This window comes from Schistocerca piceifrons, unplaced genomic scaffold, assembly GCF_021461385.2.
Source record: "Schistocerca piceifrons isolate TAMUIC-IGC-003096 unplaced genomic scaffold, iqSchPice1.1 HiC_scaffold_2508, whole genome shotgun sequence".
NCBI classification, from domain to species: domain Eukaryota; kingdom Metazoa; phylum Arthropoda; class Insecta; order Orthoptera; family Acrididae; genus Schistocerca; species Schistocerca piceifrons.
This window is the reverse complement of record NW_025728453.1, coordinates 317291-342843: the sequence shown is the minus strand read 5'-3', so window position 1 is coordinate 342843 and position 25553 is coordinate 317291. Positions and strand designations below refer to the sequence as shown.

General features: G+C 44.1%; 1 non-coding gene across 1 annotated transcript; it reads left to right on the top strand.

Moving 5' to 3' along the window:
• Nucleotides 1-2376: 2376 nt before the first annotated feature.
• On the top strand, nt 2377-2451 carry Trnat-ugu. Its single transcript has one exon. It is a non-coding gene; the product is annotated as a tRNA-Thr (tRNA).
• The last annotated feature ends 23102 nt before the right edge of the window (nt 2452-25553 follow it).

Below are 25553 nucleotides of genomic sequence, written 5' to 3'. Positions count from 1 at the left end.
TCACTGGTTTTGGAACTTCGATCCTAAGGGGATGAAAAATTTTAATGAAATATTTATTGCGTTATATTAAAATATTTTAAATCTGCATATCTGAAAACCGGTATTTCACTCCTCAATTAGATATAAAGAAATATGCGTTAGGGAATGAAAGATTCTACGGGGATATCACCACAAGAATACAAACGGCTTGACTAACAAAAACCTTGGACTCCAGCTATCGGCATTGCTTTTGGTCATAAGAACATTCAGTAAAAGACCATGCTTCAATGGCGTTAATTAGCGTGAAAAGTTAAGAAAGTGTTGCAGTTTACAAAAGAAATAAAAAAACGATTAAAGAAAAAAAAATTCTTTGCAGACCATACGGTTTACGCAAGTAAAGAAGCGGATCATAAGCTAGCTCTTTATGCAAATGAGTTGGTAATTTTAAGTTCCGAGAAATGTCATGCAGCAGGAACGAAGTCCTATAGTTGCTACGATTGGCTAAAGGAAAAGTTTTGCAGAATCACGGGAAATCACTTCTACAAGTGCCTGAGAATCTCGTAATGAATAAAATTCTGTACTGAAGATTCCAAGGTGGGAGACGCAGGATTCCTCTCCCCCCCCCCCCCCCTCTCCCCCCTCGTCCCATTGCTATCCTCCTTTTCCTACAGCAAAAAAGACTAGAGAAATTTCCGCTGTGAAACTATTTGCAAACAAGAGACGGCCCTTGAAATTTAACGCTTCAAAGTTTTAAGCCCTGCTCATTCCGGATATTGATTAGAAACTGTTAACCCATATTTGAAACCTGAGTACATAATCCCTGTGACATCTGATCAACGGTGTTCCTTAAGGACAGGTTCTGATTGAAAACGTTCGAAAATTCAATTTCTTTGTAATTGCATTTTTTTAAAGGTGTACTTGTCTAGACTCTTGGAACGGAAAGTTTTTTTTTTTTTTTCAATCCTTGCGTTACAAAAGTTTCTACAGCCCATTGTTTGAAGCAGTGTCACGGTTGCCATGATCCGCGCGGTGCAGCCGCGCTGTCTCACGCGCCTTGTCGCGGTTCGCGCGGCTCCCCCCGTCGCTACGATTGGCTACGAGGTTCGAGTCCTCTCTCGGGCATGTGTGTGTGTGTGTGTGTGTGTGTGTGTGTGTGTGTGTGTGTGTGTGTGTGTGTATGTATGTATGTATGTGTTGTCCTTAGCATAGGTTACTGCAAGTAGTGTGTAAGCATAGGGACTGATGACCTCAGCAGTTTGGTTCCATAGGAGCTTCCCATAGACAGACGGTTGCCATGGGAGACTCTTGAGTCGGAAACGCTCTGGTCAGGTACGCTTGTCCGTCCGCTTTTAGAATACTGCTGCGAGGTGTTGGATCCTTACCTGATAGGGTTGTCGGAGTACATCGAAAAAGTTCAAAGAAGGGCAGCACGTTATATCGCGAAATATGGGAGAGAGTGTCACTGAAATGATACAGGATTTGGGCTGGTCATCATTAAAACAAAGGCGTTTTTCGTTGCGACGAAATTCCAATCACCAACTTTCTCCTCCGAATGCGAAAATATTTTGTTGACACCGACCTACATAGGGAGAAACGATCACCTGGATAAAATAAGGGAAATCAGAGCTCGTGCGGAAAGATATAGGTGTTCGTTCTTTCCGCGCGCTAAACGAGATTGTAATAATAGAGAATTGTGAAGCTATATGAAGATCGTAACTGTTCTCGAAAGAACGGACACCATTTATGACCGTGCAGCTTCTCTAGAATAAATGATAATTAATTGAAATCCTCAGCTGCCGACTGTTGTTGTTGATATACCTCGTGGCACACATTTTCAGCTGTCCCCATCGAGGTATATCAACAACACCTGTCGGCAGCCGAGGGTTTCAATTAATTAATCATTTATTGGTTCAAATGGCTCTTTGCACTATGGGACTTAACATCTGAGGTCATCAGTCCCCTAGAACTTAGAACTACTTAAACCTAACTAACCTAAGGACATCACACACATCCATGCCCGAGGTAGGGTTTGAACCTGCGACCGTACTGGTCCCGCTGTTCCCGACTGAAGCGCCTAGAACCGCTCAGCCACATCGGCCGGTCTATCATGTATTCTAGAGAAGCTGCTCGGTCATGAGTGGCGCCTGTTCTTTCGAGAACAGTTACTATCTTCATACATATGGTTAAACGCTACCCAGCCATTGACCTTCGTCTGTTCGAATGCGTACAGGTTGCCCGAATTCTTACGGGAATCGTCACCTTAGTGTGCGCCAGTAATGAGTGGATGGGCAAATACCTATTACGTACATTACGTACGTGGATTGTGGACAGTTGGGAATGTGAGTCTCACGGGAAGCGTGCAAGGGATAAATCCCTGCAGTCGTGCTATTCATTTGTGCCCTCGGTGGCTCAGATGGATTGAGTGTCTGCCATGTAAGCAGGAGATCCCGGGTTCGAGTCCCGGTCGGGGCACACATTTTCAGCTGTCCCCATCGAAGTATATCAACAACACCTGTCGACAGCTGAGGGTTTCAATTAATTTTCAATTGTGAAGGTAATTCGATGATCCCTTTGCCAGGCACTTAAATGTGATTTGCAGGGTATTCATGTAGATGTAGATGTAGATGAAAGCTCGTCCCGTGACGCACGTGCACAAAATGATTCATACTGCAGAATGCATGCAAACATACTCGCCGACAATACGGACGAATATCGAGTGCAGGCTGCCGAGTGCTGCACTTCCAGCTTAGACAGATCGGCTTTTCCTGCCAAGAAGAACAGGGAATTGCTATCTAGGAACAATTCGAGCTAGAGGCAGGGTTGATAAGTACTCCTTGAATTGCAGACTAAACGTAAATAACGAAAATACATTTTTGGTAAAAAAAAATTGGTCAAAACATAATCCTTTGAAGTTAGATTTTCAATATTCAAAACGGCTAATCGAATACGGAGGGCAGATTCGTGTTCAGCAGCTTGCACCTGGTAGCCAAGCATGTTACCTGAGAAATGGTATTTTGCTAAAGTGGGAAGACATTCTTTTGTGTTTGAATTGTTGGCAAATATCAGTCAGACGTGTGCAGTTGGTCTAAGCGTTTCGGTGTGTTGAATTTGTACCAATGATTTTTCTACAGGTTTTTTCTGTCCCAAATAGAGAGTTGAAGTCTCCCATTAGTATTTTCACGTTATCTTGGTGAATTTTGCTCATAGTATTTTCGAGTGTGTTCCAGAATTTTTTGACATTTTTGGTGTTTTTCTTATTTTCGATGTTGGTGGGGGCATGTGCATTGATGAGTGTATATTTTTTACTGGGGCTCTGAATGAGCATAGTCCTAAATTGATTGTTGATGGCTGTGATTTCTTTGACAGAGTTGATGATAGATCTGTGTTCGAGAAAAGCAATGCCGACGATTGGTACGCCTTTCGTTACCTTTTGTTGTCTTTTGCTCTAGAAGATGAAATGGTTTCCGTAATGCAAGCCGGCCGCGGTGGTCTAGCGGTTCTGGCGCTGCAGTCCGGAACCGCGGGACTGCTACGGTCGCAGGTTCGAATCCTGCCTCGGGCATGGGTGTGTGTGATGTCCTTAGGTTAGTTAGGTTTAAGTAGTTCTAAGTTCTAGGGGACTTATGACCTAAGATGTTGAGTCCCATAGTGCTCAGAGCCATTTGAACCGTAATGCAAGGTTTCATTGTCAGTTAGTTGTGGTTCTTGAATAGCAATGATGAGAATTTTTTGTCGGTCGATTTATTATGTGAGATTATTTAGTTTTCGTATTTGGATCAATGTATCGATGTTTAGTTATAAAAAAAATTCTCATGTGTGTGAAATCTTATGGGACTTAACTGCGGAGGTCATCAGTCCCTAAGCTTACACACTACTTAACCTAAATTATCCTAAGGACAAACACACACACACACACACACACACACACACACACACCCATGCCCAAGGGAGGACTCGAACCTCGCCGGGCACAGCCGAACAGTCCATGATTGCTGCGCCCTAGACCGCTCGGCTAATCCCGCGCGGCGTGTAGTTTTCAAATGCGTGTTTTCCGCTTGTAGGGAAATTTACAGGAGATCTTCAATATTCTCCGCCGTGCTAACCTGGACTCCCCAGAATCCGAAATTCCAACAGCCGGGTTGTGTACCACCTGGGGTAAAGTTGACTTTGCTTGCACAGTTCATGTTTGTTTGTGTTTCATTGGTTTTGCCTGGGTGATTCCAGGACCGGACAGGACCAGAGGGTGTTGAAGCCTTTGGAAGCAAATATGTTCAGCCGAGCTCATTGAGCTAACAGACGGTGACCAGAGTAGCGGTGGTTTTCACTCAGACGTGTCTGGATTTTGAGTTCAACGGATTGAGTAGCCGTTCAGGATTGTGTTAGTATTTGGTTCACCCTAAGTATTTGATTTCCTCGGTACCACCCATATGGGGGAGGGTTTCCCCTATCGGCCCCACGGGATTTTTATTAATTTTATTATTATTGTCATTATGTCATCAGCAAATCCGATAGGGTGCATCTTCCCACCACTGAAATAGATGTGCATTGTTCGATTCAGTATTTCCGTCACATAAATATGGGTTATAATTACGTGACATTGCTGCTAGTAGACATATTTCTCACTTTTTCTTAGGCAGTTCCTACCTGTTACCCCATCATAGGAATTTATGTGCGCAACATTGTTGCAGTACAGACGTTCAAATTATCCGATTTCTGTAATTTCATTTCGATACCAGATCGTTCTAATCGGATGCAGCCAGTCAGGCTTAATGTGGATATCCGAATACGACTCTCATCATTTGATAGACTGGGTAAACCACATTCTTAATCGGACCGTTGAATCTAGATCACTTATTTATGACAGGGCCTGAATTCTTAAACACTGTGGAAAATAATAATACAATGTGCTTATAACTAATATGTTATTTAAATATAAATATATGAACGAACGAGATAACAGTTTATTTACAGGAGCAGATCCCCATCCATTATAGCAGAGGAGTGCGAGATTGGTTGCAGGGCCAAGAGAGGATAAAGCTGTTGCCGTATGTTCCACGACCACTGAACATCAACCAGATAGAGAATATGTGGGCAGAGGTGACAAGGTCATTGCCATGTGGACCTACAAATGCAAGCGACCTTTGGACGAATATAGAAACCGTATGGTGGGAAGTAAACCATCACGCTACACTTTCGACGTCTTGATTAAATCAATGCCCCTACGCCTTAGAGAAATCTTACGTAATGATCGTGTGTGGGTTGGTTACTAAAAGTATACTAGTCCACAAAAACCATGTGGACAATTATCTGATAGTCGGTCAAGCTTTGCTTTGTCGCAGTTCTTTAGATACAAGTCCATTTGCTTTCAGTCTCCTCCTTACAATTCTTGCAATGCAAGGTAATTGAATAATCTCACCCACTCGACGCCAACTGAGGAATTGACTGGTGCATGTCGCCCTCACTGGAATCAATGACTGTGTGCGTGTGTGTGTGTGTGTGTGTGTGTGTGTGTGTGTGTGTGTTTTCATGTTCACGAAAAATCTGAATCAATACTATTAACATTAGAGAGACAACCAACAATAAATATTGCATCAAATATGACTGTAAAGTATTTTAATGCCATGGGAAGTGACAAACTGAATTTTTACCCAACCCACGACCTTCATATTACGTTAAGTAAGATTATTAACTCCATAGTATCGTTAGCAGAGACAGTGTTCTCGTGTTTCGAGGCTCGCGACAAGTGCAGCGATTAGCAGTGCCAAATGCGGCCGCGATTTGTTTATGTTGGCTGAGCGTGGACACTGCAGCAGACGCTTCGCCATAAACAGAAAGAAGTCACCTTGGCTCTGACTGCAGTAGCGGATATCACTGCCTGCGTGTTCTTATAGTAACCGACGTGAGACTCTACTCACGGGTGCCATGGAGCAATTGCAACGGGTATCATGTCATTAGTCATCAGAATATTAACCAGTGGTGAAAAGTCCACTCTATTTGAATCTCAAGAAAATAGGAACCTTCTCACAAAGGAATGTGAGGTGTTATCAAAATTTATCCAAGATACAAAAATTAACTGCAGGGCTTTCATGTATGCAGTAGTAGCACACAAGGAAATATTATGTCTTGGAAGCGTATATTTCATTTCCTTTTCTCATATTAACGCCCTTGTTTTAGTATGAAGTGAGAAAATAAACACGAAAAACTAAAGTTCCTGAGAAGCATATTAGTCATATCCTCTTCTCATATCATAACTTTTATTTCAGTATGAAGTAAAAAAATAAACAGTTTAAGGTTGTGAAGCATAATTTGACACCAGATTCTTATCGTAGGCGCTATCGGAAACGCAAAAAGCAGGGAGCTGTCCATTCTTTTGTCCAACAAACTGTTTCCTTTCATGCATTACTCCCGCTAGGAGATTCTTATTTAAGGACTTGTCGGCATCAAGTTCTTCAGCAGAACAAGCCTTATATTATTGTGCTAATAAGGTATGGAAAAATGTAACAAAGACGATTTCCCCTAAAGCAGTGGGGATATTTGCAAATGTCTGTATTCAGCAATGACTGCCAGCTGCCACAACACTTCACAGAATCCATGCGGCAGGCAACACAACTATGCGTGCACTTCAGACTTCATTCAGTAAGACGTCAGGAGATGGATGGAAACGTCAAATTAACGTCGCTTTCCGAGTCGTATTCAATCCAGAATGAGGCGTTATTAAGGTAGTTGAGCGTTCTAGTAATTACACTTTTGTAATTCACGTATGAGTATTCCGATAGCCAAAAGAACCCGTTAGTGTGAGGCAATACGTGGACTCTTCTTTTCGCTGGGTGACCTATTACTGTTATTTAGGATTCTCTCCGTCCTAGACGTAATGCAAGTGGAACTTCAGAGGCGCTTTCCGCTATTCTTGACAACTTGTAATCACTGCGAGTTACAACTGCGTGATGATATGGCTCAGGTTGTCAGTAGTTGTGGTGGTGTTATGCTGTCAAACTGCTTACAGTAACGTTAATGGTGGCCCACATAATTTAGCGCTGACTACCTACTTAAGTAAAGATAGTGTTGTGGCGTCGCCGCTTCTCTTTATTTGGCCCCAGCTTGCGTAATCCGATTTAACGAACATAGTACTCCATTCGCGGGCTGCTAATGATACAGTATGACTACAGAGATCATCGTGCGGCTATTACATTAATTCTGCAATGAATTGCTTAACAAATATTACCCTCACCTATGCAGCTGGAATTACTCATTACACAGGTACTCTGTTTCACTTGGTTAAGGGATCAGTCAGCTGCAGTCCTGCTTCTACTGTTCGTAAATACTTGTGTACTTCATTAATGGTTCAAATGGCTCTGAGCACTATGGGACTTACCTTCTGAGGTCATCAGTCCACAATAACTTAGAACTATTTAAACCTAGCTAACCTAAGGACATCACACACTTCCATGCCCGAGACAGGATTCGAACCTGCGACCGTAGCGGTCGCGCGGTTCCAGACTGTAGCGCCTAGAACCGCTCGGCCACCCACCCCAGCCGGCATACTCGTATACTGACCATTCGTTATTTGACTAAATATGAACTACAATCTGATTCGCATATATATGACATGGGTTAGCGCCGGCACAAAGCAATGACTAAGGGTTGGATGCCGTTAAAGTCCCGTTACACTGATGGCAAGACAAATGTTCGCAAGTCACCTCTATTGCCTCAAAAAACAATTGCATCTTAAATATCGAAGGAACGACGTCCACGCTGTCACAGCGCGTTGAAATACAGCTAAGACGGCAGATGAATATTTGTGACCGACTGGGCTTCGAACCTGGACCTCCTGCTTACTAGGCAGTCATGCTGATCACTGCACTATTATTTTCTTAAAAAAGTTTGAGAAGACTTTTAGCACCAGGTAGGCGGAGGCAAAGAGGGCAGGGGTCGAAGATCCGAGGCCTGGCCTCAATGCTTCCCCCATACCTGTCACTGAGCAGCTGCATTATTCCCATGTATTCCATGTTTGCACCCATATGTACCTTTAAATTGTGGAACAAAATTGAAGTAGTAATTAAGGTAAAATAAATTACAGATTGCCGCTTCCAATGGCGTGCGTTCCTTGTAGAACATAACTTGTAGCAATGAAAAGGGTGACGGAAAAATACATAACAAACATTTATTCAAAAATATATTCACAATTTAAGTTATTTGCACTGGATGGATATGAGGTCTGTAAGGAAGCCATATATTTTTCAACAAATGAAAAAAAATTCGGAGCCGGAGGAGTTTTGCCAAATTAGAACATTTCTGATTTTAGAACCAACGTAAAAGAATATTCCAGGAATATAAAAAAGTGAAAGAATAGTACTCTGCTTCTAATAAAAAAAAAACTGTCCGCCTCTTCGTAGCCCACATAAAGCCATAGATAAAAAAATTTGAAACCATTCGTTATATTTGTTATTCTTCTTAAGCGTAAAATGTTCTTCTGCAATAGATTCTATTTTCACATAAGAAGATGAGCGCTACAGTTTCTACAAGCTGACATTTGTCGCAGTATGGAGATGGTCTCAATTTGATTTTCCATAATCGTTCCGCTGAGGGTATGGTTTCGTTTACAACGTTGCACCATGCGGCACTTACTCTAGTTGGTAGAATTTTGTCGTTGATATTTTTCCAGACGTTCCTCCAGTTTTTTGTAGGTTAATTTACCGGAATTGGTTTGTGAAGACGATTTCTGGTAATATAATCATAGACGGTTCTAGTGTTGGTTTGTGCTGGTGGAAGTCTTATACAGCTCCAATCGCTATAGTACTTTCGGACGTAATCTAAGCTGGCATGCTACATTAACAGGAGCGTTCGTATCCCCAGGATCTAACGAGAGGAACAGAAGTTTCGTGATGCCTGTCTTAGTGGCATGTATTAGTTTAAAAGCACGTCTTTAATTCCAAGTCCTCCGTTCTGCCTCTGCAAATATATTTTGTTTCCACACATACCAAGAGGCTACAGCTAATATTTTATGTGCAGTGACCTGCAGTATCGGTAAGACTGCTGCGACATGATATATTTTGCTAAGTATTTATGTATTTATAAAGTGAACTTTCTGCAGTCGTTCTAACAATCGCATGTCGTGGTCCTTCAACAAGGTTCCGATGACATTAAGTTTCCGCTCCCAATTGTTCGTGGCCATGCGCTTGGGATTCGCCCTTAACCTCAAGCAGAGTTGGAGTCTCTTTTCAGTTACAACTAACCAGTGCGCACCTGTTGCGCTATTGTAAGAACCGAGATGGAGGTTCACAGGTTCATTTGGCTACAAGAATGCGTATGTTCCTCAAGCATGGCGGGTCTCCCGCACATTCTAGTCGTCAGGTCACACATTATCCAAACCTAACATTTCCCGGAAGGTGGATCTATAGAAATGGGCACTTTTCTTGGTCTTCAAGGTCCTCGGACCTTATCTCTTTGGATTTTTGCCTGCGGGGATGGTTAAAGGCGAAGTCTACAAATAAAAAGTAAACCCAAGAGCCGATTTGTTCGTTCGTGTTATGAATAGTGCAGCCCTCATAAAAGAACGCAAAGACGATCTCAGTAGAGCTACACGTGGTGTTACCAAGAGAAGTCAAATATGCATTGAAGTTGGTTGGTGAATTTTTGAAAATCAACTTTGAATGTCCTCATTTGCCTTTGCTTTGACTTTGTTAGCGTTATGTACTAGCAGCTATATCTCTGTACTCAATAAAAAGTGGACGCATTTATATGGAATTTTTTTTCGTCTGTACTACCACCTGCTAAAATATCTACTATCCCTCCTGAAACACCCTGTATGTGGATATATGTGTGGTGTCTGTTCTTTCGGACATGTCCGAAAGAAAATGCTTCATGGCATTCTGCAACAACCTTCGATCTAGTTGCAGGGCCTGATAGAGATTTCAGAGCTGCTTGGCTGTCTGAATAAAAGTAGATGCTACGATTTTTGTAGAGTCTACTCTAATTCTCCTCCGTGCACGTGCTGATAGAAGATACCATGTAATACTGTGGCCATCTTCCCTAAAGAGATTCTAGGCAGTACACCAGACCTGGTACTTTCATCTGTTTTCGACCTGTCAGTAAACCACTATATTATGTCTCCTGCACGGTGTTGTGGTTCTTTTTTCCACTGCTCCCAGCTCCCAACTGTTACGTGGCAAAGTTTATTGAAACAGCTAGAAGTTACTGTGTAGTTAGTAGGCATTTCAAAAATGGTTCAAATGGCTCTGAGCACTATGGGACTTAACAGCTGTGGTCATCAGTCCCCTAGAACTTAGAACTACTTAAACCTAATTAACCTAAGGACATCACACACATCCATGCCCGAGGCAGGATTCGAACCTGCGACCGTAGCAGTCGCACGGTTCCAGACTGCGCGCCTAGAACCGCGAGACCACCGCGGCCGGCAGTAGGCATTTCCCCAGCCATCGCCTTACTGATTTGGGATTCCGTATATTCTAACTATATCCAGTTATTTGCAATTTTTAGCCCTTATGTCCCTGCCGCTGCCTCCATTTTAAGCCACAGCTGTAAGGCGGGCATGTCTAGCATAATATCCATTCCAAGAGTGGATGTCCTGCTAATTCCATCTGTTTGTGAAAGCAGGCCAGTCTCTGCACTTTGCCAGACTCTCTAGCAGCCACCTTCTGCTCGACTTTGTTGATATTATAGGCCAATAAATTATCATTGGTCTTTTTGCAGGGATGGATATCCAGTACGTACTGGGTTTGGACCCCAGTTTACCCTACAGCAGCTTCTAGTGCTTGTGAGATTATCTTTCGCAGTGGAAAATATTCTTTATGTGAGGTGTTCATAATAGTTTTCCATCCAGAGCTACCTCTAGATACACTACAACCCTCTCTAAAGTTTCATCGAGAAACATAATTTTTCAGTATGTGTGCTGGACATGCTTCCCCATACATAATACTACACCAATTTTCGTGAGGCTCGTCTTTAAATACTTTTTCACAACGTTCAGTGCACATAGGTTTATCAGTACTAGCAAATTTTCTAAGTCTTACTGTGAACAGATTATCTACTTATTCTTTTCAAGAGTAGTCTCCCGCATTCAGCTCACCTATGAGTTCATTCACCACTAGGTTCTTCATCTCTAACCATTTACTCGAAGGTCGTATTACTCGACATCCAGGAAGATACAGAGAACATCCAGAAAGGGTAGTGCTTTTTCCACCTTCCCAACAAGTTGGTGAAGTGTTACTTTACATGATTTGCTTCGCAAGCATTATGAAAATGTTGCAGTTCATAGATAAAATTATGTATTCACAACAACAAAAAATATGTCGGCAGAAAACAAAAACGTGGCATTATGAATTTGACAGTACCTCAAGGTTTTCGCTTTGACACTAAGGGTTACTAAAAGAAGCAAGGCGAAATTTGCTAGAGATTCCTTCATTGAATTTGTATCTGCCTGCTTGTAGCTCTGCTACAAAACAATTAAAAATCTGGCTTTCGGAGAGGCTCGAAAGGCGAACAGACGCAGCATGCACCTGACAGGTAAGCACGTTACATTTTTTTAAAAATTATATATCATCATCATCATCATCATCATCATCATCATCATTTAAGACTGATTATGCCTTTCAGCGTTCAGTCTGGAGCATAGCCCCCCTTATAAAATTCCTCCATGATCCCCTATTCAGTGCTAACATTGGTGCCTCTTTTGATGTTAAACCTATTATTTCAAAATCATTCTTAACCGAATCCAGGTACCTTCTCCTTGGTCTGCCCCGACTCCTCCTACCCTCTACTGCTGAACCCATGAGTCTCTTGGGTAACCTTGCTTCTCCCATGCGTGTAACATGACCCCACCATCTAAGCCTGTTCGCCCTGACTGCTACATTTATAGAGTTCATTCCCAGTTTTTCTTTGATTTCCTCATTGTGGACACCCTCCTGCCATTGTTCCCATCTACTAGTACCTGCAATCATCCTAGCTACTTTCATATCCGTAACCTCAACCTTATTGATAAGGTAACCTTAATCCACCCAGCTTTCGCTCCCATACAACAAGGTTGGTCGAAAGATTGAACGGTGCACAGATAACTTAGTCTTGGTACTGACTTCCTTCTTGCAGAAGAGAATAGATCGTAGCTGAGCGCTCACTGCATTAGCCTTGCTACACCTCGCTTCCAGTTATTTCACTATGTTGCCATCCTGTGAGAATATCCATCCTAAGTACTTGAAACCGTTCACCTGTTCTAACTTTGTTCCTCCTATTTGGCACTCAATCCGTTTATATTTCTTTCCCACTGACATTACTTTCGTTTTGGAGATGCTAATCTTCATACCATAGTCCTTACATTTCTGATCTAGCTCTGAAATATTACTCTGCAAACTTTCAATTGAATCTGCCATCACAACTAAGTCATCCGCATATGCAAGACTGCTTATTTTGTGTTCACATATCTTAATCTCACCCAGCCAGTCTATTGTTTTCAACATATGATCCATAAATAATATGAACAACAGTAGAGACAGGTTGCAGCCTTGTCTTACCCCTGAAACTACTCTGAACCATGAACTCAGTTTACCGTCAACTCTACTGCTGCCTGACTATCCATGTAAAGACCTTTAATTGCTTGCAAAAGTTTGCCTCCTATTCCATAATCTCGTAGAACAGACAATAACTTCCTCCTAGGAACCCGGTCATATGCCTTTTCTAGATCTATAAAGCATAGATACAATTCCCTGTTCCACTCATAACACTTCTCCATTATTTGCCGTAAGCTAAAGATCTGATCCTGACAACCTCTAAGAGGCCTAAACCCACACTGATTTTCATCCAATTGGTCCTCAACTAATACTCGCACTTTCCTTTCAACAATACCTGAGAAGATTTTACCCACAACGCTGGTTAAAGAGATACCTCTGTAGTTGTTACAATCTTTTCTGTTTCCATGTTTAAAGATTGGTGTGATTACTGCTTTTGTCCAGTCTGATGGAACCTGTCCCGACTCCCAGGCCATTTCAATTATCCTGTGTAGCCATTTAAGACCTGACATTCCACTGTACTTGATGAGTTCCGACTTAATTTCATCCACCCCAGCTGCTTTATTGCACTGCAATCTATTGACCATTTTCTCCACTTCCTCAAACGTGATCCTATTTCCATCATCATTCCTATCCCATTCAACCTCGAAATCTGAAACATTACTGATCGTATTTTCACCTACATTGAGCAACTCTTCAAAATATTCCCTCCATCTGCCCAAGGCATCCACAGGATTCACCAGCAGTTTTCCTGACCTGTCCAAAATACTTGTCATTTCCTTCTTACCTCCCTTTCGAAGACTGCTAATTACACTCCAGAATGGTTTTCCAGCAGCTTGACCCAATGTCTCCAACCTGTTTCCAAAGTCTTCCCAAGATTTCTTCTTGGATGCTGCAATTATCTGTTTGGCTTTGTTTCTTTCTTCAACATAACTTTCTCTGTCTACCTGAGTTCTAGTATGTAGCCATTTTTTATACGCCTTCTTTTTCCTTTTACAGGCTGCCTTGACTGTGTCATCCCAAGCTGTTTGCTTCCTCCTACTTTTACACACTACTGTTCCAAGACATTCTTTAGCCACTTCTAATACTGTGTCCCTGTACCTTGTCCATTCCTTTTCCAATGACTGTAATTGACTACATTCAACTAACTGGTACCTTTCTGAGATCGCTGTTATGTACTTGTGCCTGATTTCCTTATCCTGAAGTTTCTCCACTCTTATCCTCCTACATATGGACCTGACCTCCTGCACTTTCGGCCTCGCAATCCCAATTTCACTGCAGATTAAATAATGGTCAGTGTCATCAAAGAATCCCCTGAATACACGTGTGTCCCTCACAGCCTTCCTGAATTCCTGATCTGTTATTATATAGTCAATGACAGATCTGGTTCCCCTGCTTTCCCAAGTATACTGGTGAATGCTCTTATGTTTAAAAAAGGAGTTTGTGATTACTAAGCCCATACTGGCACAGAAATCCAAGAGTTGCTGCCCGTTCCTGTTGGCCTCCATATCCTCTCCAAATTTACCCATAACCTTTTCATACCCTTCTGTTCGATTTCCAATCCTGGCGTTAAAATCACCCATGAGCAGAACACTGTCCTTGTCCTTTACTCTAACAACTACATCACTGAGTGCCTCATAAAAACTATCCATCTTATCTTGATCAGTCCCTTCACAATGCGAATATACTGACACAATCCTAATTTTCTTGCTAGACACTGTCAAATCTATCCACATCAGTCGTTCGTTTACATACCTTATTGCAACTACGCTGGGTTCCATTTCTTTCCTGATGTAAAGCCCTACACCCCATTGTGCTATTCCTGCTTTGACTCCTGACAAGTAGACCTTGTATTCTCCCACTTCCTCTTCTTTCTCACCCTTTACCCGAATGTCACTAACAGCTAAAACGTCCAGCCCCATCTTACTTGCAGCCTCTGCCAGCTCTACCTTCTTCCAAGAGTAGCCCCCATTGATATTAATAGCTCCCCATCTCATTACCATTTGTTTGCCAAGTCGTATCTTAGGAGTCCCTGGTTTGTCAGTTAGAGGTGGGACTCCGTCACCTCCAAAGATCCGAGGCATTTTGCTCTGATTGTTGCCAGCATCATATTTAAAGTACCAGGGAAGCAGGTTGCTAGCCTTACTTGCCCCGAGTCCCATTGGGTTTTACCCCTAACGGCTGAGGGACTAACCGGTGGATTTGGTAGTCTTTGCCGTATGAGCACAAAGGTGACCACGACTCAGAATATGTCCGAGATGCCCAGCCTTATTCCAAAGTAACTGGTATCCCGACTGTCGAGACCACTTACTTGGCCACTCATACGTTGCCCGTGGTTCATGAACTAGGACATGACTAGAGGAACCCACACCATGAACCACTAAATTATATATATATATATATATATATATATATATATATATATATTATGTGTTGTTCATTTTGTTCTTGTGTATTTATTTGGATACGAACGCAGGTCTCCTGCCCACTTTTTTTTAATCTTTTTTTATTTATATAGATATCAATGTGCGAACAGTCATAGTTAATCAAGCCTGGAAAAACTAAAACAGAATGAAGACGCCGTCGAAGATATGAAACATAAATAACATGAAAAGAAAGCTACCACGTCGTAGTGAGGCTTCCCAGCGACTGCGCCCACTGATAGAGACTGTTCAATATATGCTCGTCTGCAGTTCGTTCTGACCTCATCTGCCACTGCCCGGAACATTCCAGCTGCACGGCGGGCTGTGAAAGGCACTCCATAGGTAGTTGGCGAAGCACTGTCGATATCTGGTATGCCCGGAAATAGCATGATGTCTTTCTTGAAAATAGAGCCAGAAGTCAAGGAAATTCTTGTGTCCGTCACGACAGACGTAATGGACTGCATGTCCACGTATCCAGGTGACTGAGTTGGTTCGAGTCTTGGGGTAAAATGTCTCATCCGGACACAATAACGTGCGTGCAGATAAATGCTCCGGCCTAACTCGCAAGAGATAAGCCAGCTTCTGCCGCACTAGGTACCAAACCGGTTCCGCCTCTCCACAGCTGAGGCGGTGCTCGTCAGAATCTACTGCATTACAACCCACACAATTGGGAGATTCTGCCATGTGGATATTGTAGAGACGTTCTTGCGTCACCAGCTTCCCATTAACGACTACGTACCATTGGGGAAACAACATCGGAATCAAGCATGGCATCGTGTACAGTCTTCCACACCACGCGCCACCGTACGTCAGGATATTTTAGTTCTACCACATTGAGGGGGCGGCGTTGTAGCATGTCGTGATATACGCGTCGAGTTGTGGCCATTTGTGGTGTCGTGAGCGCTACACTGCAATAACTTTGTTCTAAATAGAAACGTCCTATATAAAAGAGGGGCGCTGGGATGTCCTGTAGTGGCACCGGCGCTCTTAGTGAAGCAGGTCGTAGCGCCGTCAGAAGCAGACTCGTGAGGCTCGTAGGACAACGGCGCAGCAGACTTAAATGTGAGCTAACATAGAGGGCAATTATCATGGACGTTAACTAGGCCGAGACCACCTTTTTCCTTGGGGAAGGTAAGAGATACGTATCTGATCTTCAGTAACATACCAGCGGTGACGAAGTATCCCAGCGCTGCCATAATGCTACGAGCCAAGAGCTTCGGAATGGGTAGCGTTTGGGCGACATGCGGTATGCGGGACGCAAGGTATACATTGGCATAATACGCCCGCTGAACGATGCTGAGGGATCGCTAGCGCTGATTTGCAATTCCGGCCCTAATTTGGTTAAGAAGGCGTCGATAATTGAGCGTCGTCGCGCGTCGCATGTGGTTCATGAAATCTAGGCCCAAGCAGCGTACAGTATCACTGAAGCGTAAGGGGGCAATGTGTTCCTGCGGTAGCCCAATCCCGATGCTCAAGGCGACGGACTTGTCAACGTTGATTTGGCTACCAGAAGCTGTACCGTAGGTTGCAATCCAGTCCAAAGCCGCGGCCATGTCGTCAGCTCCACGTATGACGATAATCAAATCATCCGCATATGTGGTGCAGCGATAGATGGAGGCGCCGAACTGTATCGCAGTGAGTCTGTCTCGGAGACCACACAACAAGGGTTCTAAGGCCAATGCAAATAACAATGTTGATAATGGACATCCCTGTCGTACTGATCGGCGGATCGGCATGGGTGCCGTCAGTCTTCCATTGACAAGAACTCGAGAAGTTGCACCATGTAGTAGGCGTGTCAACACTGTGATAAAGGGGTCGGGGTATTCCATGCGCCGTAGAACGGCCGTGAGGAAAGTGTGGCCCACACGGTCAAAAGCCTGGCTAAAGTCGATAGACGCCAGGGCTGCCGGCAAACGTCTCACCCGTGCAAGGGAGATGAGATCTCTGTAACGACATAACGCAGTTCTGATGTTGTTGGGTCCCCCCAGGACGTCTGATCACCGGACAAGACGTGCAATAGTGTGCCGCGAATACGTTCTGAGAGCAGCCTCGAAAAGATCTTGAAGTCGCTGTTCAATAACGTTAAGGGACGATAATCACGGACATGATTCCGTCCCTTCGGCTTATGGATGGGGACAATCAGACCTTCCAAGAATGGTGCAGGCAATGTTATACCCGGGGACATCAATTCCTGGCAAATTTCAATCAAACACGGTAGCAACAGTTGTTTAAAGGCTCGATAGAACTCTAATGGTAATCCATCGATTCCTGGTGATTTATGGGGAGCACCTTCACCAATGGCGTCGAGCACTTCCTCTTCTGTCACTTCTCCCAGTAAAGTCGGTACCATGTCTGGTGGAACTGTACCGTGGACATGTGTTGAAACGGTGTCTACCGTTGCCATATCAGGGAGCACTGGTGAATAAAGTTGAACGTAATGCCCATAGAAGGCTCCTGCGATATCTGCTTGTTCTACCACGTGTCGACCGTCGTCGGTTATCATGTCGGTTACCAGTGCCCTACGGCGCCTCCTGCGTTCTAGGAGCACGTGGTGCATAGATGGCCTTTCTGATTGTATCATGTCTGGAGCCCGCGACCGTATAACAGCGCCTTGTAAATGATGGCGTGCTAAGGAGACGAGCTGCGCTTTCGCGCGATTGACTATGATCTGCCTGTCAGGTGAGGGCTCCATAGCAAGACATTCCCGTAGGACGGTGTAATAAAAGTTTTCCGTGCTCCTCCTCCATGCCGCTGCTTCCCGGCCGTAAGCCATGAAGGTGCGCCTAAGAGCAGGCTTCGCACATTCAATCCACCAACTGAGGGTCGATCGGTAACGACCACGACGCTGTAAGGACGCGTTCCACGACTCTTCGACTGCACCTTTACATGCCGGCTCGTCCAGATGGGCGACGTTCAGTTTCCAGGGGGGCCTACTGCGCCACACACGTGCAGGTTGGAGGGCAAGGGTGCAAATATAGGCTGTGTGGTCGGTGAATGCAGTGGGTCAAAGCTCTGCTCCTCTCGTCGCCGTCGAAAGGGTTCTTGCGACGTAAATCCTGTCTAAAAGACTTGACGAATGACTTGTATAATGGGTGTAACCAGGAGCTGGGCCATGGATGTGGCGCCACGTGTCGAGCAGGTGGAGGTCACGCACTAGCATTTCCAATTCCGCACACGGGACGTGATGTGACTGCTGATCAGACGGAGATAAAGTACAGTTAAAATCTCCTCCGATCACCATATCGTCTATGCGGCCCATAAATAGACGCGTAATATCTTCCGAAAAAAAGCGGGCCCGATCTCTCCGTCTCCCTGATCCTGAAGGGGCATATACATTGATGAGTCGTACACCGTTGACAGTTACTGCCATGGCTCTTGCACTCGGTAAGTACAGTACGTCCGTAGCCGCCAAGCCGTCCCGTAGCAGAACAGCCACACCACAATCGGTGGAAGAGGCGTGGGAGATGTGGTCGGTATATCCGTAGAAGTCAGGGAAACTAGCGACACATACTTCCTGTAAGAGGGCCACGTCGATGTCCGCCACATCAAGCATGTGTTGTAGCATTGTCAGTTTGTGTGGTGCCCTTACCGCGTTGATATTGATTGTGGCAAGGCGAAAGGTGTGCTGCCTAGCCTCTTCACCTAGGGTAGACGCCATGGCAATCAAAGCTAACCGCAAGAGATGCCGGACCCACCAAACCCGTCACAAATTATAAATCTTTCACGCTAGGAGTGGCATCCTCAATGCCGCCCCCTCCCGTGTCACCCGTGCCCTCTTTAGAAAGTTCCTCAACATCGTCCGACCACAGTGGGTGCAACACGATGCTGTGTGGCTGATCGGCACCTAAATCTCTCTCACGTACGTCGTCTTTGGTAGACGTAGACGGAGCGCCATCCATCGACGCGACCTGCCGCGTCTGTGGTGCAAGAAGTAACTGGTCACTCGTGGTATGGGCAAGTGAACCGTCTACACCACTTAGATCCTCAGCAGGCGCAGCATCCATGCCGTCTGACGAGATGTCACCTTCTTGACCGGCCGTGTGTAGGAGGCAATCGTCAGAAGGGGTCCGCCGACGTCGCTTGCGTCGTCGAGGCGAACGTTGCTTTCGAACGTGGACGACATCCGTATCCGAATGTGGGAGGCAATCCAGCGTCGTATCACCTTCCGCTAGGAAAGCCGCGGTCGGGACAATGTTCGCGTCCACGTCCATCGCGTTCTGAATGTTATGTTGCGTCTGGAGTCCGTGGGACTGTTGCTGCTGTTGTTGCTGTGGAGGGGGCCACATATGGGTTGGCACCAAGGATCCTTCCTCTTCCTCCCTTGGTACTTCTGGCGTCGATGGGTCTGTCTGATCGCCCGTTTCGTCCTCAACTACGGTGCGCATCGTCGTCTGAGCGTACGTGAGGGGCAGGGTTGTAGTCCCCGTCGGGGAAACGGAGTCTCCCACTGGTGTCTGCGTAATTCTACGTTGTAAGCAGCTCGATCGAACATGGCCTTCCTGCCCACATCCGGAACAGGTACGCGGTTGACCGTCGTACATGATGATTGCACGACAGCCACCGATGTTCAAATAGGACGGCACATGTTTCTTGAGCTCAAGTTTAATTTGGCGCACACCGTTGTAGACCTTATACGTCGAGAAAGTTTGCCACTTTGCTGCAACGTGGCTGATAACATTGCCATATGGTCGGAAGGCGTCCTTGACAACTTCCTCTGGGACCTCGAAGGGGAGCTCAAAAACCCTTACAGTCCTTAGGCCCATGCCTGCATGATCCAGTGTCACTGCACAGATATGTCCGTCAGAATGTTTGAATCTGAGAGAGTTCGAGTATTTAGAAACCACTGTCGCGCAGACCTCTGCACTGGTCATTTTAACACAAACCACGCTCGCCGCTATAGAAAAATGTATTCCGACGACAGTCGCCGGATCTACACGTAGATCGTCGCGTATGAACTGTTCTATTTCATAGGCTCGAGGACGCGCGTGATCTGGTTGGAAAGTAATTTTGATCGTATCGTGGCGCCTTGTGTGTGCCATAGTCGCACTGAACTTGGAACAAATACAACCCGCACCGCGAGAAGGTAAACACAAGCAAGCGCTCACGGTCGCGCACGGCGGGGCGCAGCGGACGTCCTCGCCCCACCGCAGCCGAAAGCAGACTGACACCTAGCAGCTAGCGAATAGGCGCGGGGTCTTCCACTTACTTATTGACCCAGTAAGCGCTATGGCAGATAAACCGCAACATAAGAGGCGACAGTAGTTGTATTTCCCATGTGGAACGACTTTCGTGGACTCAAAAGGATTAACTGATATCCTTATCTCACATCTCAAGAGAAAATCACTCACAGTATTAAATTGAAATGACACGATAATATGAAGTGAATTTAGCAGGTTAGTTCTGTACCATCAGGGAAATAACTCGTCGGTCACAGAGTTGCCAAACATATTCTGCGCTGTTGCCAAGTTTCAGTTATACCACCAGGAAGGATACCAGCTGATGTGTTCTGTGAGTGACCTCGGAAGTGACCATAGCTTCGTTTCAAAGTTGCGGGTGGCGAGGGCCGCAAGATCTTCATTATATGTCAATGAGTCTTATTCGCATTTCTGTAACTAGGTTTAGGGGATGGAGTGCAATTACTTGTAATACATCGATGCACTGAATGCAAACTAAATGTCATAAATTAATAACTGCGGCAATGATTTGTGTTTTACTGACTTAATCGCACCGCACCGAAATCTTGAAAGCGTATTCACCAGACGCGATTCACAGTTTTGGAGCTTCTCCAGTGGTTGAGTTAGCAATGTATATTTGCTGTACAATATTGTTATTGAGATAACTGTCATTGGCACATCCACCAGAAGACAGGCATGGCCTGGCTTATTGTTGTCAGCTTTCCTGACGGATATTCTGCCTTTGTTCGAAACGTGAAGACTTAGAGTGAATTCGAATTTTCCATAGGGCGAAAATTTCAAGTTTCTATTCTTCCAGCTCTAACATTCAAATAACAGTTACAATAAGCGGCAGAAAAGCGCCTGTGAATCAACAGTTAATAATGCAATCATAATTAGTGGAATCTGACAAATTCCATCTGTCAGCTGATAATTGTGAAAAACTAATTTTTTCATCTTCACAGCACCACAGTATGAACTCAATGGTTTCATAGGATAACAATACTTAATTTCGTTGTGATCTTTTTCAATGACAGTACGGGAGGAGCAAAACCATCTGACTTGAAACATACTTTTCCAGCAGGATTTGATTCTTTGGCTACAGTTGCAGTAGCACGTCCAGTGAGGTATCAAGAATGAGAGCAATCACTCATTGCTATAGTATAGGCTAGGGCAGAGAGAAGCAGGTTTCCGACAAAGTAAACGATGAGAGACACTGTCGCTATCACTTATTAAACAGGAATTGTTCAGAAAATTACAACTACATCTTGTGAAATGAGTAGGTTGATGCAGCTGCAGTCCGGCACTATCACTGAGTTGCCAAACATTTTCCGAAAAGCACTTAAGATAAAAATGTGTGTGTGTGTGTGTGTGTGTGTCTGTCTGTCTGTCTGTCCTTTCAGACATTTCCGAAAGAACAGACTCTTCGAATCTAAATAGACAGCCTTGTTAATCAATTAAAGATTGAAGGACAGATGTCCAGGCTGTTATGCGCATGAAAATAGAACAACGGCATAGATGAAAATTTGTGCCTCACCAGGTTCGAACCCGGATTCGTAGTGTCTTTTCTTTCGGACATTCCCGAAACAACAGACACCACACATATATCCATATGTTGTTGTTGTGGTCTTCAGTCCTGAGACTGGTTTGATGCAGCTCTCTATGCTACCCTATCCTGTGCAAGCTTCTTCATCTCCCAGTAACTACTGCAACCTACATGATTCTGAATCTGCTTAGTGTATTCATCTCTTGGTCTCCCTCTATGATTTTTACCCTCCACGCTGCCCTACAATGCTAAATTTGTGATCCCTTGATGCCTCATAACATGCCCTACCAACCGGTCACTTCTTGTTGTCAAGTTGTGCCACAAACTCCTCTTCTCCCCAATTCTATTCAATACCTCCTCATTGGTTATGTGATCTACCCATCTTCAGCATTCTTCTGTAGCATCACATTTCGAAAGCTACTATTCTCTTCTTGTCCAAACTATTTATCGTCCATGTTTCTCTTCCATACATGGATACACTCCATACAAATACTTTCAGAAACCACTTCCTGACACTTAAATCTATACTCGATGTTAACAAATTTCTCTTCTTCAGAAACGCTTTCCTTGCCATTGTCAGTCTACATTTTACATCCTCTCTATTTCGACCATCATCAGTTATTTTGCTCCCCAAATAGCAAAACTCCTTTACTACTTTAAGTGTCTCATTTCCTAATCTAATTCCGGCAGCATCACCCGATTTAATTCGACTACATTCCATTATCCTCGTTTTGCTTTTGTTGATGTTCATCTTATATCCTCCTTTCAAGGCACTGTCCATTCCGTTCAACTGCTTCTCCTAGTCCTTTTCTGTCTCTGAGAGAATTACAATGTCGTCGGCAAACCTCAGAGTTTTTATTTCTTCGCCATGGATTTTAACAAGTCTTTATTTGCATTTTCACAAACGTGGGTTGTGCGGTAGGCTATAACGTCACGGTCGACAAAGCTTTCCAGTCCAGATACATTGGGTACACCTGTATCACCTCGTACAATTGCAACAGTTAGCCAGCCGTTGCCATGAAAATGTATCATTGAGATCAATACTGAAGTTCAGTCTACATCCACAGAAGACAGCGGGTCCATCTAGTAGTGAATGTGCAGCGACAGATTTTATAGTATTCTTCTTCTTGTCAGCAGCAGATGTTGTCATTTCGACGTCTTCAATTGTTTTATATATTGTCTGTCTTACACGGCGGCGATATCTTCTGTATGGCATCTTGGCAGCGTTCAATGCAGTTGCCTGTGCAGCAGCAGCAGCGCGAATGACCGGTTGGTAGGGCATGTTCTGAGGCATCAAGGGATCACAAATTTAGCATTGTAGGGCAGCGTGGAGGGTAAAAATCCCTTGTAGTTGTGGACAGGTTTATATCGGTACCACAGAGAGAAGTGTGTACACCCGTCTTGTTGAACATAAGAGGAATTGCCACCTGGGTCGCACAGATAAATCGGCCGTAACGTAACATGTTTACCAGGAATGTGATCATGAAATAAAATTCAGCGAGACGAGCGTCATATGAAAAACCTCGCATTATCATGCAAGCACGTATAGAGAGGCTATCGAGATTGATAAACACAGTAATAATTTTATCAGGAAAGACGAAGGTGTTAAACTGGATAAAATCTGGATGTCTGCGTTGCACCGCAACCGTGACGATCGATTACTTTCAATCGAGAATGTTGGCATTACCAGAGACAATCTCATAGCCGACGCCACGTGATCGACTGTGGCGCCCTCTGTACTGCCTGTATAATCAGCGCTTCCTCGAGTTCTCTTCGCAGTTCGCCGCTGTACCTCCGAGGATGTCTCCCGCAGTCGGATACGAAACGTCAGCGGAGAGTTTTATACTTCGACCAGGGCCTATCAGCCCAGTAGTTTTAAGTGAAGACAATACCGGCCATGAAAGCCTGCATTGTATGATCAAATTTCTCTGTCTGGATGTCTGCGTTGCACCGCAACCGTGACGATCGATTACTTTCAATCGAGAATGTTGGCATTACCAGAGACAATCTCATAGCCGACGCCACGTGATCGACTGTGGCGCCCTCTGTACTGCCTGTATAATCAGCGCTTCCTCGAGTTCTCTTCGCAGTTCGCCGCTGTACCTCCGAGGATGTCTCCCGCAGTCGGATACGAAACGTCAGCGGAGAGTTTTATACTTCGACCAGGGCCTATCAGCCCAGTAGTTTTAAGTGAAGACAATACCGGCCATGAAAGCCTGCATTGTATGATCAAATTTCTCTCGTCATGCGCAACAAAAACAGTCGAGGAAAGCAGATGTTCCCGCCATGTATAAAAAGAACAACATCCGATAACCTTGAAATAAACGAAATGAACTGAATGAAGGGAAAAACTGCAGCTGGCTACTTTCATAAAAACGGAAAAGGATGTTACTTAACTACCTTGCCAGGTCGGCTAATGTGGTCCAGTGAATACAACGCAGGATCAGTCCTGTACAAATAGTCAAATAGTAAAAGTGCCGCAACATTCGTTCTCGATCCTGCTACCATATACACACTACTGATTGCCAGCTATATGAGGTCTGTGGTGAGTGTGTGTTGACCACAGCAGGTGGTGTTAGTTCACCGTGAGACACGAAGTGGTATTTTTAAGAAGATTATTTAGAAACTAACTTCGCAATGTTGAAACAAAGAGTCTGGAAGACGAACGTTATTTACAGTAAGAGTTTTCTTAGTAAAAATTTGTTAAAGCTTCACTAAAGTAAGTTCGTTATTATTTTACTTTTGTTAAAAAATAACGCTTCATAACTCACTGACCTAACGCCATCTGCCGTGGTCAACGCGCGTTTGCCACCGGCGTGATGTGCCTCGGTGTTCAGAAGTGTGTATGTGGTCTCAGGATGCAGAACGGCCGGCCGCTGTGACCGAGGGGTTCTAGGAGCTTCAGTCAGGAACCGCGCTGCTGCTACGGTCGCAGCTTCGAATCTTGCCTCGGGCATGGATGTGTGTGATGTTCTTATGTTATTTAGGTTCAAGGGGGGACGTTGATGAAAAATACACAGTACTTAAAAAATGCACCAAATCCACAGTTTTTGAGATATGGCAATGAAATTTTGTACCACGCTTTACATGAAAGAAACACATTTACATTCAAAATCCTTTGATTATATGTATTCAACTTTTTTAATGAAATTTGAAGTTTCATTTAAAAAAAATAATGTATGTTCCTTCTTTCACAAAGTATTCAAGAGATTTCTACAAAAATTTCTCTATTTCATCTCTTTTATATGTTGTAAGCCCTTCTCATGAGGTTTTCTAAACAGGTCAAAGAGGAGAATTTTCTTAATTTTTAATTATAATTCCACAATTTCAATTTTAAATTCATGCAAAATTCGAAGCACTTTGCCCCATGTATCAGCTTGCAATTAGAACTTCAAAATTTGCTCTTGAGACAATGTTTATTAGGTTCACAGAAATATGTGTACAAAATTTCATAATTCTATCATTCATAGAATCTGAGGAAAAGGTACATAAACTTCAAACAACAAACTTTTCAGGAAACGCAATTTAAAGTTCAACCTAACTTTTTTCCTTATGTCACTTCTTCAGAAGGCACCACATTTGCACTCTGGGTCGTCTTTCCCTTCAAGGCTTCTCTTCTGGTTTCTTGTTGTCTGTCTTCTTTCCTTTACGAGGTCTTCAACTGACTTTTTTGCTGCAGAGACTCGCGGTAAATCTATTTTTCTCAGGATGTCTCGAGTAAAATTTCCTATGTTGAAGCCCATCCTTTCTAATACCTTCATCCTCCAGACGTTCCCGTCATTAAATTCAATAACTGCATCATAAGTTGCAATTCTCAACTGCAGCAGATGCAAATGTGTTCTTAGGGCATCGTTTCCATATGAGTTTATAAGATAGAGAACAAAGATTTCCAGAATGATATTTTCACTCTGCAGCG